Here is a 13,198-nt window from a genome sequence, read left to right on the forward strand (position 1 = left end):
GTTTAAGCAGGAGAGAAAACAAAAAGGCCCTCTCTCCTTCCCTTTTTTTTTAACCAGAAACGAGAAAAAAAAATATGTGAAGCTTCATTGAGTTACCATGGTAATAAGTGTCTATCAAACCTGATGGCCCATGACTGTTCGCTGAAGGACCTTGTAAGGAGCCAATCATTTGATGGACAGGACCGCGCCCCAATTACCAAGGGCATGGGGTGGCAGCTCTACCGGAGAAAAACAACACAACACCACACCACACCTGCTCTAGCCAATTTGTGCTTGAACCCTTGACAGCGTCAGACCCTGGGACACCAATGTCAAGGCTGGCCCCATGATGCATTGCGGTCCAGCCTACAGTGCTCATTGTGTTCACATTAATGGACCACATCTTGTTTTGTCATTTACTGCTATTTTTTTGTCCTTTTTTCGTGTTTTTTTTTCCTTTAGTGCTGTTCACAGCTGTTTTTTGTAAATCTTTCATAATGAGCTGTTGCTTAAAAAACTTGTTTTACACTCTTGATGAGATCACAATGCTTGTCATACACCACCCATCCAGCTTTAATCAGCCGCCAAACCGCAGAATGTGACAAAATAGGCCGTAAAATTGTTTTATTACCAGCTAATACCCCCCGACCACCACCACCCACCGCCACGGCCCCACCCACCCACACACACCCAGCCGCCTAGACTAGAGAGAATTGGAGACAGAGAAGAGAACAATGACTGGGACATGTCAGAAGCAGATCAGCTCCCATACTGGCTTGGATCCTGTAACAAAGAAGCAATGGCTGACAAGACTGACACATCCAGAGATGCTGTCTCAAACTGTCTCCCAGAGGTTGTTAAAGAGAATGGTACACACAAGTGTGTTTTATTTCTCAAATTTACTCTAAGTGTGTGGACAGTATATATGAAGAGTTCAGAAGCAAAACCCTCTAAACGACATTGCAAAAATCTGTAAAATTTAATTTTCAAATAGCATTTTCACCAAATAGCATTTCAATCACAATGTAAAAGCAAATTAAATGTTATTATCAAGTACAGCAAGTCGAGCCCAAACAAAATTAGATGGACAGATTTTTTAAGTTTACTAACCCTTCAGACAAGGCCCTTGTTATAAACTTGCTGTTACGGCAATAACCAAGTAATAGCATAGTGTAGTACTATGGTAGTCTTTGGTAAGTAGAATGGTAGTAGTATTCTTTTAAACGACTACTACAGTGTTCCACTGGTGGAACGGTATATTATGGGGATACATTTGTAAGATTACAGCCTGATTTTTAACTCATCAAAAATGCACTTAGAGGGGTTTGCATCTGAACTATTCATACAATAAAAAAGGTTGTCTTTGAATTTTGGTCTTAGTCCCAAAGACTGTCAAACTGTTTATCTTCAGGCACCCGCTATTAAGATGAGCTAAATGTTTTTGCAGGGTGTGTCCAGTTCCAGTTGAGGCCGTCAGGATGAATATAGTCACACAGACTGCGTAAATGCTGAGATGCATCAAGTCAAGTGTCGAAAGGTGCTGTGTAAGCCTGGGTTTCTCTTTTCTACACTCAGGAAGTGACACGCAAATTGTGTTTTATTTTTCCGTGACCTGACGTGTGACAATTTTCTAGCAAGCAGGTATACAAAGAAAGGCTGATAAATGCAACGCACACACGCACACGCGCATGCATGCACGGACACCCTGTCTCTCAACTTCACCCACACAAACACACATTCTCTGTCATCCCAAACCTGAAAATGCCTTCCCTTGCAAGTAATGCTGTAAAACAACATCAGCACACATAACAGCCCCCCCACCCACACACACACACACATTTTGGATGTAAATACGGATTAATAACACAGCTGTGATGAAAAAATTACAAAATGACAGCTCTAAACTTAAAACACAAACTCACTTTCAGTATGCTGTAGGTTGGTGTATCACTTCAAGACTACTTTTAAGATTAAGAGCAAATCAGAGCTTGGGGAAAGAGAGGGGAATATCCAATATTCCAAGTTTTTTAGATATCAAAGCATTTAGATTCTAACCAATCCTTACAGACTCAACGTTTGAAAGTGGCTTTCAGACGAAGACTTGGCATTAAATATGCCTTTAGGAAGAGTGTTGTTCCTAGTTTTTTTTCCTTCTCTGTATACAGAACATCATACATTACAGAGGTCTCTTTGTTTACAGTAGATGGGCTTACCCTCTTCTTGTAGGATGCCTCATCCTTCGCAATGCTGTGTGCATACTAATTTTGTCAAGAGAGATTAAAGTACACATGAAGAGCAAGCTAATGAGTCCCTTACATAATGTATCTGTCCAGTTAGCATCTAGCACTAACTGGAGAACAAATTGTAATTTAGAATGATATCACCATAAATACATAGTCCATATATATCTCTGTCTCTGTCTCTGTCTCTGTCTCTCTCTCTCTCTCTCTCTCTCTCTGTCTCTGTCTCTGTCTCTGTCTCTGTCTCTCTCTCGCTCTCTCTCTCTCTCCAAACTCTCCAACCCAACCCTCCAAACATAAATGTAGCTAGCTTGCCACAGATATTTGCAGTTTATAATTTAGTCAGCCTTGCATACAGCACACCGTGTTCAAAGCAACCTGTGCAACATTGATTAGGTCATGCCATTAAACAGCATTCACCAGAGATTCCCTAATTTATGCCCCTTTATCTGCCCTATTGCTGCACAAAACAAAGCACCTGAACAACAACCACATTTGCCTAAAAGGTTTTTCTTCTCGTATTGTTCACAAAAATAATGAGAACCTTCTTGTCCTCTTGGCAGCAACATCTACGGTCAGAATGCAAAATGTTTCCAAATGACAATCAGCGTCACACAGCAATGATGGAGAATACAGTGTGTGCAAGCCTAATCATTTTAAGATCACAGCTACTGAAAGATTGCTTTGGAGGGCTGAACCAAAGTTTACTTCAAAACGTTCCATGAGCAAGGTTTGTTTAAGGTCACTCAAATAATTTACAAGAACTCCCACAAAAGTAAGGAACACAAGCAGAGAAGCCTTTGACTGGAGTATTTCAAAGCAGCGCTGTCTGCCAAGTCTGATCCTAGACTAATCCAAATTTTGACAATCCCACAGCTCCCCTTTGGAACACCCCAGGAAACCAAAATGGGTGTCAAAAGCCGTGATCAAACATGTGGCCGCGAAAAAATAAACATGCTATAAGTGAGAACTCTGTGTGTTTAACAGCCAACACACTAGTTGAAAAATAATGAGGTCAAGAGGTCGTTGTATCTCAGCAGGTGCAGCATGGGGGAGGGGGAGGGGTGTGGTAAGGGGGGGGGGCTGAGGCAGCTGGGAAGGCTTCGAGGGCTAATCTATCGCACAGTCTGAACGATCTGGCATCTACCGTGCACCAAAATTTGCCATTTCTGCAGGCGGACATTAAGAACTGGGCTATCGTTGAATCCTGGCACTCGGTCCTGGCAAAGGGCCACCGTGCCAAGGACGGGCACAAAAGAATCCCGGCGCTCTTTTCCTCTATCTGGTGAGATAAATCACCTTGAAGATCTTCCAGACACTGATGACTACCAAACACACAGGCTTTTATTCGGAGATTATCAGACTAAAAACATTGTCGTATAAAATGCATCTCAAAGCCTACAGTAGATTTGCTGGCTGGTACAATTTACAGTCAAGCTTTGTTTGGATAGTTGTACAGACTGCCTGCTGTAGAGACAGTGATACAGCTAGCAAATTATCTGCTGAAACAGTCTCATTACGGTTATGGGCCATGTACAGTTTGGGTTAGATTAGCGTGACATTGTTAGCAAACAACCAAATCAAGCTGAATTTCAAGGAAACCACCTACGCACAAAGTCTCTGTGGAGCCCAACCACCTAAACGAACTGTTCCCAATTCGCTCATCAACAATGACACGTTCATGACTGGAATCCTTGTGGGTCACATTAAGTGTGTAGTTTGAAGAGCTACATTATGCTACTACTATATGCATCACTAAATATGAAAAGACCCACTGCATTCAAATCATAGCGCTGTCATGCATGTATGACTGAGTGCCATGCCGTTGCTCCAAGGTGCAGTGCAGAGCAGAGCAGATATAATTAGCATGCCATCCGCGCGGCGCACTCCCACTCTAATTGCAGCTGATCAGCGTGATGATCCCACGTTTGGGGATAGCGAAAGCTTGTTTGACTACGCTACGCACTTGGTCCTGGGCCTGTAAATAGTCTCTTTTTAATGCAGAGTACACACGCACGCACGCACGCATGCACGCACACACACACACACACACACACACACACACACACACACACACACACACACACACACACACACACACACACACACACACACACACACACACACACACACACACACACACACACACACACACACACACACACACACACACACACACACAGACTCCTAGCACTGATTTAGCCTAGATGTTTTCCATGCAAACACACACACACACACACACACACACACACACACACACACACACACACACACACACACACACACACACACACACACACACACACAATCCCAAACACACATAGAGGGAGTCTACTACACTACAGTGGCAACGTCAGCTGGGTTTCCACCTGCCTATTTTAGCACACCCTTAGGAGGAAGAAGAGGAAGAGGAGGAGGTGTACGGGGAACGCGGCGCCGTCGCGTCGTAATGAGGTCCCGGGGGACTCGCTGTGTGGGCCCGCAGCTGCCTGGGCCTCAGCGACACACTTAATGCCGTTTTACGCCAAAACTGAAGCGAGTTTCCGTCTCCAGTTACCAGACGCACCTCGTTCAGAACGGCCCCGCAGGAGGGGAACGGTCAATGTCAATGGTGGCAGGCCAGGCTGGATGGAGTTAAGTCAGGTGACACTCAATAGCTCAATTGAAAAGGCCAGTAACTTTTATTGTACAGGGACGGCGCCAAATCTGAAACTTCTCAAGCTTGTTTGTCAGCCCACCATGGTGAATGAAATGAGGTTGAATGAAAACTATGCAGGCATTCCCCCAGCACTTTATAGGCCCTGTGAAACGATAAACATGTTATATTCTGGATTTAATTTCTTAAGTTTGTACTACAGGGGGCTCCTATCATATTTCGTATGAATCTGCATAACATTGCCTATCCGGTCATGATAGTTACAGTACACAACTCTGATACCTGCTTACACCCCAACCACTTTGAGAAACAAAACATGTTCTGTGGGAAACACGGCTAATGTATGTGATATTACGGCAATTTGGAAATGAACAGGCCGCGGGCCATCACTTTAAAGGTGCACTGTGTAGGATTGTGACCAGAATAGGTATTGCTACTCCAAGGGCCAAGTGTACTGCCTATTGCCAAATTCGATATTTTCAAGAATATTTACTGAGAAATAAACTAGTATTTACTAGTATGACCAAAGTACGGTAAGTTTTGCCGCTAAAAATGCATCTTTCTGGAAATTAAAAATGGCAGACCATGGAGAAGATCCCCCTTTTCATGCATTAAAAGTGCAATTTTCACAGACATAATACTTACATAATACTTAGAATTGGATGCTGGTGTGAAGTATTTGTTAAAAATGCAACACTCATGAATGGGCAGCATGAATTCTGGAAATGAACTACTAAAAATATTACACGGACGGTGCACCTTTAACCAGCACTAATGCACATGCCTGCTCCACTTATACGGCCCAGCAGGACTCCATATTAGACACAGCCCTATGATGAATGGCGTTCGGAAGTTTGTGAATGGTACACAGTTGTTTACACAGCAGAAGCGCCGGAGAAAAGGGAACCCCTTTGCATGTTTCATATCACGTCTTTTTGGGCCACAATGGCCCTTTTCATTGGCCATGAACTTCTAGGTCCCCATGGCTGTCACATTTATCCTCCTTCATCCTTTCTTTCGGGCCGGCACAAAGGGTCCGGGGCGTCCCTTGCAACCTTGCCCACCATACGCCACAATACGCCGCTCTCAACACACACGGGGAACAAAGATGCACTTATTGCATCTCTTCCTCTTTGGCCATTACTCATGTTTATGTTTTCCTTACACAAGTCCTACGCTTCATTCCCCTCCTCCTCTATGAACATTTCATTCCTCCGTCCTTTCGTTCTTCATCTTGACATATGAGGAATCGATTCATATGCCATGTGCATATTGGCCTATATGCTGTGCGCAGCGGCTATATAGGCAGCCCTCTTCTCTTCGTGGCATTTGAGACAATAAAGAATCCGACTGACTGCCATATTACAGCTGGTCTACTTTGGACAGCCTCCCTCCCACTGGGTCTGTATTGACCAACATTGGGCTTGACATGGATAACATATTAAAATGACATTCATCATCCAAGGGGATTTTCATACACAGATTGAGCAATAAATCTGGGTCAAGATACGTATGCCTACGCAGAGGGACACAGATAAAGTACAGTAAGGATAAGGGGCCTGTGCTGTTGATCCATCCATGGCATGATGTGACTGTGATAGCTGTGGTTGTCTTCTGGCTTATGCAAAAGTATGGAAGTACTACTATGCACTCAGAACAAAGCAGTGACATTGAAGTACTACTATGCACTCAGAACAAAGCAGTGTTCATTTAAAACAGGGTTGATTTAATATCTGCTTGAGTATCTGCCATAGTGTGCTGAATTAACACTGCATTTTTTTTTACTGTGGAACTTTTCACACCAGCAGTATAGTTTTTTTTTCCGCAGAATAATTGTGTTCCTTCAAAACTACTATAAAGGATCTTTCTGGTCCCCAAAAATGCAGTGTTAATTCAACACGTTAAGCGTGCTCCTGGACCAAATACTATCTAGAAGAAGCAAAATCCACTCTATAAGTGTTGAACTAACACTGTTTGTTTGCACCTGGAGCTATAATATTGTACACAACAAAAGACCACATTGTACCTTAGATAATATATTACGTATATTAGGCCTACCTAAAAAAGGAGGCACATAATGTTCTTCTAGTGCAATAACAGGCCTACTTACTAGACATAATGATATTCAATATGCCCTCATCCAAACGGTGTGTGTTTGGAAAATTGACATTGGCTAAGCAAGCAAAGAGCAAGGTTGATTATTGTCAAACCTGTCCATCAAAAAAATAATGGAATTGAGATCTATTGATCGCCAGGATTAGTGAGTGGACAGCGATGTGAAATCAAAGGCCTGACCCCTAAGTCAGAGAACCAATTAAGTGCTGTTATCGGATGTAGGCAAACAGGCCTCGTGTACGTAAGTTGCTCATAATTGTATGGCTATAGGGACTTATTAGTGATGTAATCTGCAAAGAAGAGAAAAATATTGGATTTTAAGTGGGTACCACTGTTAGTTAAGGGAACCTAGTAATCCCCCATGGTCGAATGTAGGTAAACGCTATGCTGTTTATGTCATTTATTTAATTTGCTCCGCATTTAATCTGGGGCAAGCTGATGGAACAAGCCGATGCCAATTTGGAGAACAGGACGGAGATTGTAAGCATTGCCAAGGGCTATCCGTGCACTGATGCAATAATAGCTGGGTGTATTTGGTAATCCGTGCACACCTCGCTACGTATACAAGCGATCAAATAAATAAATTCACACATCAAGCGTCTCTCTTTCATGAAAACAGCCAATTTCAACCAAAAGCTTTGTATTAGTAAACACAGACAAATAGCTGGCGGCAAAAAAACAAATCCCAAGCATTACCCATCACCATTTCTGCATTTCACTGTGTCACGGTGCGGAAGAATATCGTGCTCTTTCCTGTCAATGCACCAAACTCGCTTACGCAACACAACATTGCCCACACACCATTCAGCTCAGGTGAAAAGAGGACCTTAGTCAACCAAACAACACTGACTTCACGTCTCTTTATTTTCCCTTTCTGTTCAGCTGGGGGCATTGCATTGTGGGAGATGCAGCCGTGAAGTAGGCCTATGTGGGTGGTGGTGGTGACACTGACCTTCCTCATTGGGAGTTTGTCCTTAAGTGTTAACTTGGGCAGATTAATTGTCCACGCAAGACTGCCAGCAATTGATCATGGTACCCTACTGGCCCTGGCATGAAGGTGAACTCCCAGCATTCACACAGTGTATGATCATAATTTCTATATATATGGAACCATATCATCAAAGTGTTTAGTGTTTTTTTCTTTTCATAACGCAACATTTGTTCATTTGCACCAATTCTAGACACCGAAGCCTTGTTTTCCCTACAGTGCAACAGTAGACTGCAAAAAACCCAAGGCCTTCACCTACGTTGCATGCAAAGCTTCCAAAAGCAAACTGATTTCCTGACAGGCGGACCAATATTGTGACATATTCACAGTGATGGATGAAAAGCTGAACTCAAAAAAATCTTAAGTACACCCTCCTCTCCTCTCAAAACAACATGGGCAGGTGCTGTCTGCACCCTACAGTAGACACCCATGATGGGGGGTGGAGGGGGGTGGATTCAGGTACAGAGGTAGCAGAGGTAGCGGTATCCCTCTTTGAACTCCTGCCCCCCTCCAGCAAGATGACTGCTGGCTCTGAATGTAATTGCCTGCACCAGTGAAGCTGTGCTTGGAGCTCAATTAGACCCCGATGGAGGATGGGGAGGAGGAATTTTTTAAGCCAACATCTTAGCAACAACGCCCGCCTTGGCAACATCTCTACAACGTCTACGTACACTTTCCCTTCAACCCGGAATCAGTGTGTAGTTGGGTGCATCCACATGAGAATCACAGATAACAGGATTAAAGAAAACAAAAAATAGGCATCCATGAACACTTGCTCACTGGCTTTTACTTGAGAATGGGTGGATCAATTTAACAATTCCCATACCATGAGCATCAACTGAAAATGACAAAAATGACACTAATCAGTACAAATGAAATCAGCTAATCATGATGAAAAAAAATCCATTATGATACCCTTGCTGAATCGATACTTTCAAAAATTAAGAATCATAATAGAAGAGTTGTATGCTAACATCAGAGATGCGCTTGTTGCTTATTTCCGTGCTCTTTCATTTCGGATGTAAAGGCTTTACACAATCTGAGAGAAGCCACTTCTCCAACTCATCATATGAAAACTTTCAATACGCTATTGAGTATATGATTTGATTCTGGTCTCGCTCTGCACAGAAATGAGAAACGAAAAATTAGCATATTTTTGACAAGGGCGCAGGTGCCCACAAAGTGGATTTGTATGATTGACTGAGTTTCGAGCTCTGTGCATATACAGTAGCGTGTGTGTGTGTGTGTGTGTGTGTGTGTGTGTGTGTGTGTGTGTGTGTGTGTGTGTGTGTGAGAGAGAGAGAGAGAGAGAGAGAGAGAGAGAGAGAGAGAGGGAGAGAGTGTGTGTGTCTGTGTGTGTGTGTGAGTGTGTGTGTGTGTGTGAGAGAGAGAGAGAGAGAGAGAGAGAGAGAGAGAGAGAGAGAGAGAGAGAGAGAGAGAGAGAGAGAGAGAGAGAGAGAGAGAGAGAGAGAGAGAGAGTTGGGCACTGATTTGCAGAGACAGTGCTGGTATATTCTTGTGAAAATGCATCTGCACACCATGTGTTCGTGTCAGTAGGCCTATATCTGAATTTTCCTCCATCCATCTGATTCATTCTATCTCTTTCTCTCTGCTCTGGCAATATCACAATCTATCTAAACAGCCATCTGTAGCTGGAAGTTCAGCTAAGTGCATTCAGTCAAAAAATGGATGATGTATTTGTGTCAGAAATTCAATATTAGCTTTGAGTGATGTGCATAACACAGCGCAACAGAACAGGGCAGCACACAACAGAACAGGGCACTATCTGGATACAGTACGTACTTTCACACAACTTTTATCCACGCAAGTCGGACCCATAAACCCAGATCATGTCTTCACAGTAAAAATACCAGTGCTAATTGTAAAGACTTGAAGTTAACTTAGTTTCAGATAACATTTGGTCCCTCACAAAAGCAGTGTTCACTTTCATTCTTTGGTCAGCGTAACCATTTCAGAGTTAATATACCCAGCATCATCTGAATAATAAGAACTATAGAGTCTAACACTTGCCACAAGCCACTGACTTTGACTCTACTGTTGGAGTAATTTCACTTACCACAGTGTTATAAATACTCTTTCTGGATTCATGTAAGTTTACTGACAGCCCTTTTTTTTACTGAGGCAGTTCATGTCCACAGACTGGGGTACCCTGAGCTTCATTAGAGAGTACCATTCCTCTTTGTGCAGGGCTAACAGATTTTGACCTATTTCTTTTTTACACATAGACACACATACACGTACACGTACACACGCACAGACCCACACTCTCACACAGACAGAGCTCTGGTGGCCTGGATAGACTGAGTCTGGCAGATAAATGAATTCCATGAGGGACTGCCCAAGGGACTCGACTTGACTTGTACAGTATATCGAGATTAAACATGTTTTCATTGGTGTGTGTGTGTGTGTGTGTGTGTGTGTGTGTGTGTGTGTGTGTGTGTGTGTGTGTGTGTGTGTGTGTGTGTGTGTGTGTGTGTGTGTTGTTTGCAACAGGATTTAATCCATGAAACATACTGTATCTTTTTTCATGCATGTAATGTTCCACTAGTACCGTGTCAATGTCTCGCACAAAGTGGTGCATGTGAAAGAGCTGGTGCCCTTTGAATAGGCCATCAGTAGCTTGGTTATTTCAGGTTACTTGTTCATTGACTTTGCTACAGTACTTACTCACTATTCACGAAACAAGAGCCTGAAAGCTTGCTTCAGCAGTTCATATAATCTGGTCCAACTACACTAATACAGATTTATTAGTGATCGATGTGTTAGTAAGTTTAACATTTTAAAAAGTGCATCAAAAAAAATGCAAATCCACTGTGATTAGTTGCCTATCCCATTGTCTCTCCACAAATTAGGAACATGAGCCTTACATGTCTATAGAAAGGACCATATTGAAGTACCTACCACCAGTCCCTCCCGACACCATAAAACTGACAGCAGGAGTTCTAGTAGGACTGTTGACTGAAAGGACCAGCTTTTCTCCTTGCCCTCTGATCCCTGGCATTCTGACAATTACATGGAAATGGTATGAGTGGGGAATTCTCTCAACCATGCCCGGGGAAACAAGGTGAAGAGAAACGTGAAGGTCACGAGTTATAATTACAAACTGTCTATTTTAGGATAGGGGTAATGACGCTCAAGTGTGCAGACAGCATGTCCACCTGGTCCCTGATACAAGCAAAATATAGGTGTCCTTCACAGCGTGAGTAACTCCACAACGACCACCAATGGTTGGTATCATGCGGCGTGTAGCACACATTGCCATCAGCGCACTACCTTTGTATAGTCTGACCATGGCACTTTATAGCAGAATGTAAAAGCACTGTGCTCTTTACCTACTTTTAATTTTCTTATTCAATTCCCATTCCCCTTAACTCTTCCAAAGTCAAACCAAACCGGTGTGTGTTGCCATGCAACAAATTGCACATTGCGCATCCATACTGCTAATGACGCTCAATTAATTAATTGGGTATAGGGTGTTTAAAACCGTATGCTGCACGCGCACAATTCTTAAAAAGAATGTGCCGATTAAAACCCTATGTAAACAATACATCCGTCTCGACATTTTCCAACTTAGCTGTCATTTTACGCACGCAACATTCAAAATGCACTCCTTGGTTTTATATCAAGCATGAAATACCAAACATTATCCTACATGCTGATTTGGGATTAAACATATCCGAAACCATAACATGTCAAAACTCTGGAGGCAAAAAGAAATCTTGAGCTACTTAAGTGCAATGGAAATACAAAGCGTGCAGATGTGCTTACCTTTCCGCAGAGTTTCTGCACTTGCACGAGAGGGATTCGTTTGAAGCTTGCCCTCCACTCCACTACTGATGAACTGCACGCGAGCAATTGGTCAGGAGAACTGGAATGACACAAGACTGTTTCTCCAAAGATACTATCGCTTTCCCCTTTTCAAAAAAATAATAGCTTTTCCCCCTACAAAGACGCTCACAGAGACCCAATCGCGGTCAATAGCGTTTAGAAATCCATGGCAACGAGAGAAACCCTCCTCAACTTCGGAACGTAGTGACCGGGTTAAAACACCCCCAATGACAGGGACATTATTCCGCGCGCAGAAAAGGTACCAATAGGCTACAGATGAAGTTGGGGGAAGGGGCTCCAGTGAGGAGAGAGGAGAGGGAGCGCACTGTGTTACAAAAACTAAATGAGGAAATAAAACCACGCTGACTGAAAGTGTGAGGTTTCCTGTACAAGATGGTTATCTGAAGAGGATCTTCAACATGTTGGCAAGAGCAGTATGACGTCAGATATTGATCTGTATCGTGAGGAATGTGCGTCAGTGAAGACGCTGTATTGAGGATAGGCACAATTCTGCATTTTACATCTCAGCAAATTCAGCCTGACATGGACAGAGGAGAGGACCCATCAGAGTCTCTCCAAGCTGGGGGTCCCCAGCATCTGAAAGACCCTTACGTCATCTAATGGGACTCTTTCACCTCAGCATTAGATACGAATGGAGATGAGGCTTAGAGGCTCTGATGTAAAAGGTGTCGAAAGACAAGACTTGACTCTCTAACAGAGGCTAAAAGAGTGGCACAAAATAATGAAAGAAGCTTTTGTGGAGGATAAATATCTGAGCAGCGAGTGTAGCATTTCTGCAAGCCTGTGTGTTGACAAAAACTATATAAAATAACCCACATCATTCTTCTCCTGTTTTAATATCACAAAAGCCTACATAATATAATCATGTCACGTGTTAGATGACTGAGTGGGACTCATAATGCTTTCATTTGCATGGAGTTCTCAAACTCGCCATGGGGAAAGTCTTGCTCCATTTCGGCAGGAAATAACCAACTCAATCAAGTAATCTAATTTGGAGCAATTTTGCATTATTGAGTGGCTGGTGAGATTCCATTCACATGGCAGCAAAATGTAATTGGAACCCTTTATGAGGCACTCTGTGGCGAAAATTGATTTATTGTCTGTCTAGAGACACCTGTCTCAGTTTGAGACTGCATGGGTGCTGCTGGGACATAGAGACCCCTGACTCGGATTTCCTCATTACTCGAATAAGATGTTACTACTTAACAACCGGGTTATTTTTCATTTATGATTGACCTAATGAAATTGCAGCATCTACTTAAGGGCCTATAGGCCTGTACTTCATTGGATACTCAAAGACGGACAAGATTTGAAAACAAATATGTCAGTTCACATGCTCTTGATAAATGT

General features: G+C 42.9%; 1 protein-coding gene across 1 annotated transcript in view; it reads right to left on the reverse strand.

Annotated features, from left to right (window-relative positions):
• Positions 1-12,147, reverse strand: part of chl1b (cell adhesion molecule L1-like b) — a 132,030-nt gene extending 119,883 nt beyond the window's left edge. Inside the window, exon 1 of the mRNA XM_063215270.1 lies at positions 11,768-12,147. The gene's annotated coding sequence lies outside the window, so the exon portion shown is untranslated. The remainder of the gene's footprint in view (positions 1-11,767) is intronic.
• Positions 12,148-13,198: the final 1,051 nt, after the last annotated feature.

This window comes from Engraulis encrasicolus, chromosome 14 (assembly GCF_034702125.1).
Source record: "Engraulis encrasicolus isolate BLACKSEA-1 chromosome 14, IST_EnEncr_1.0, whole genome shotgun sequence".
Lineage (NCBI taxonomy): Eukaryota > Metazoa > Chordata > Actinopteri > Clupeiformes > Engraulidae > Engraulis > Engraulis encrasicolus.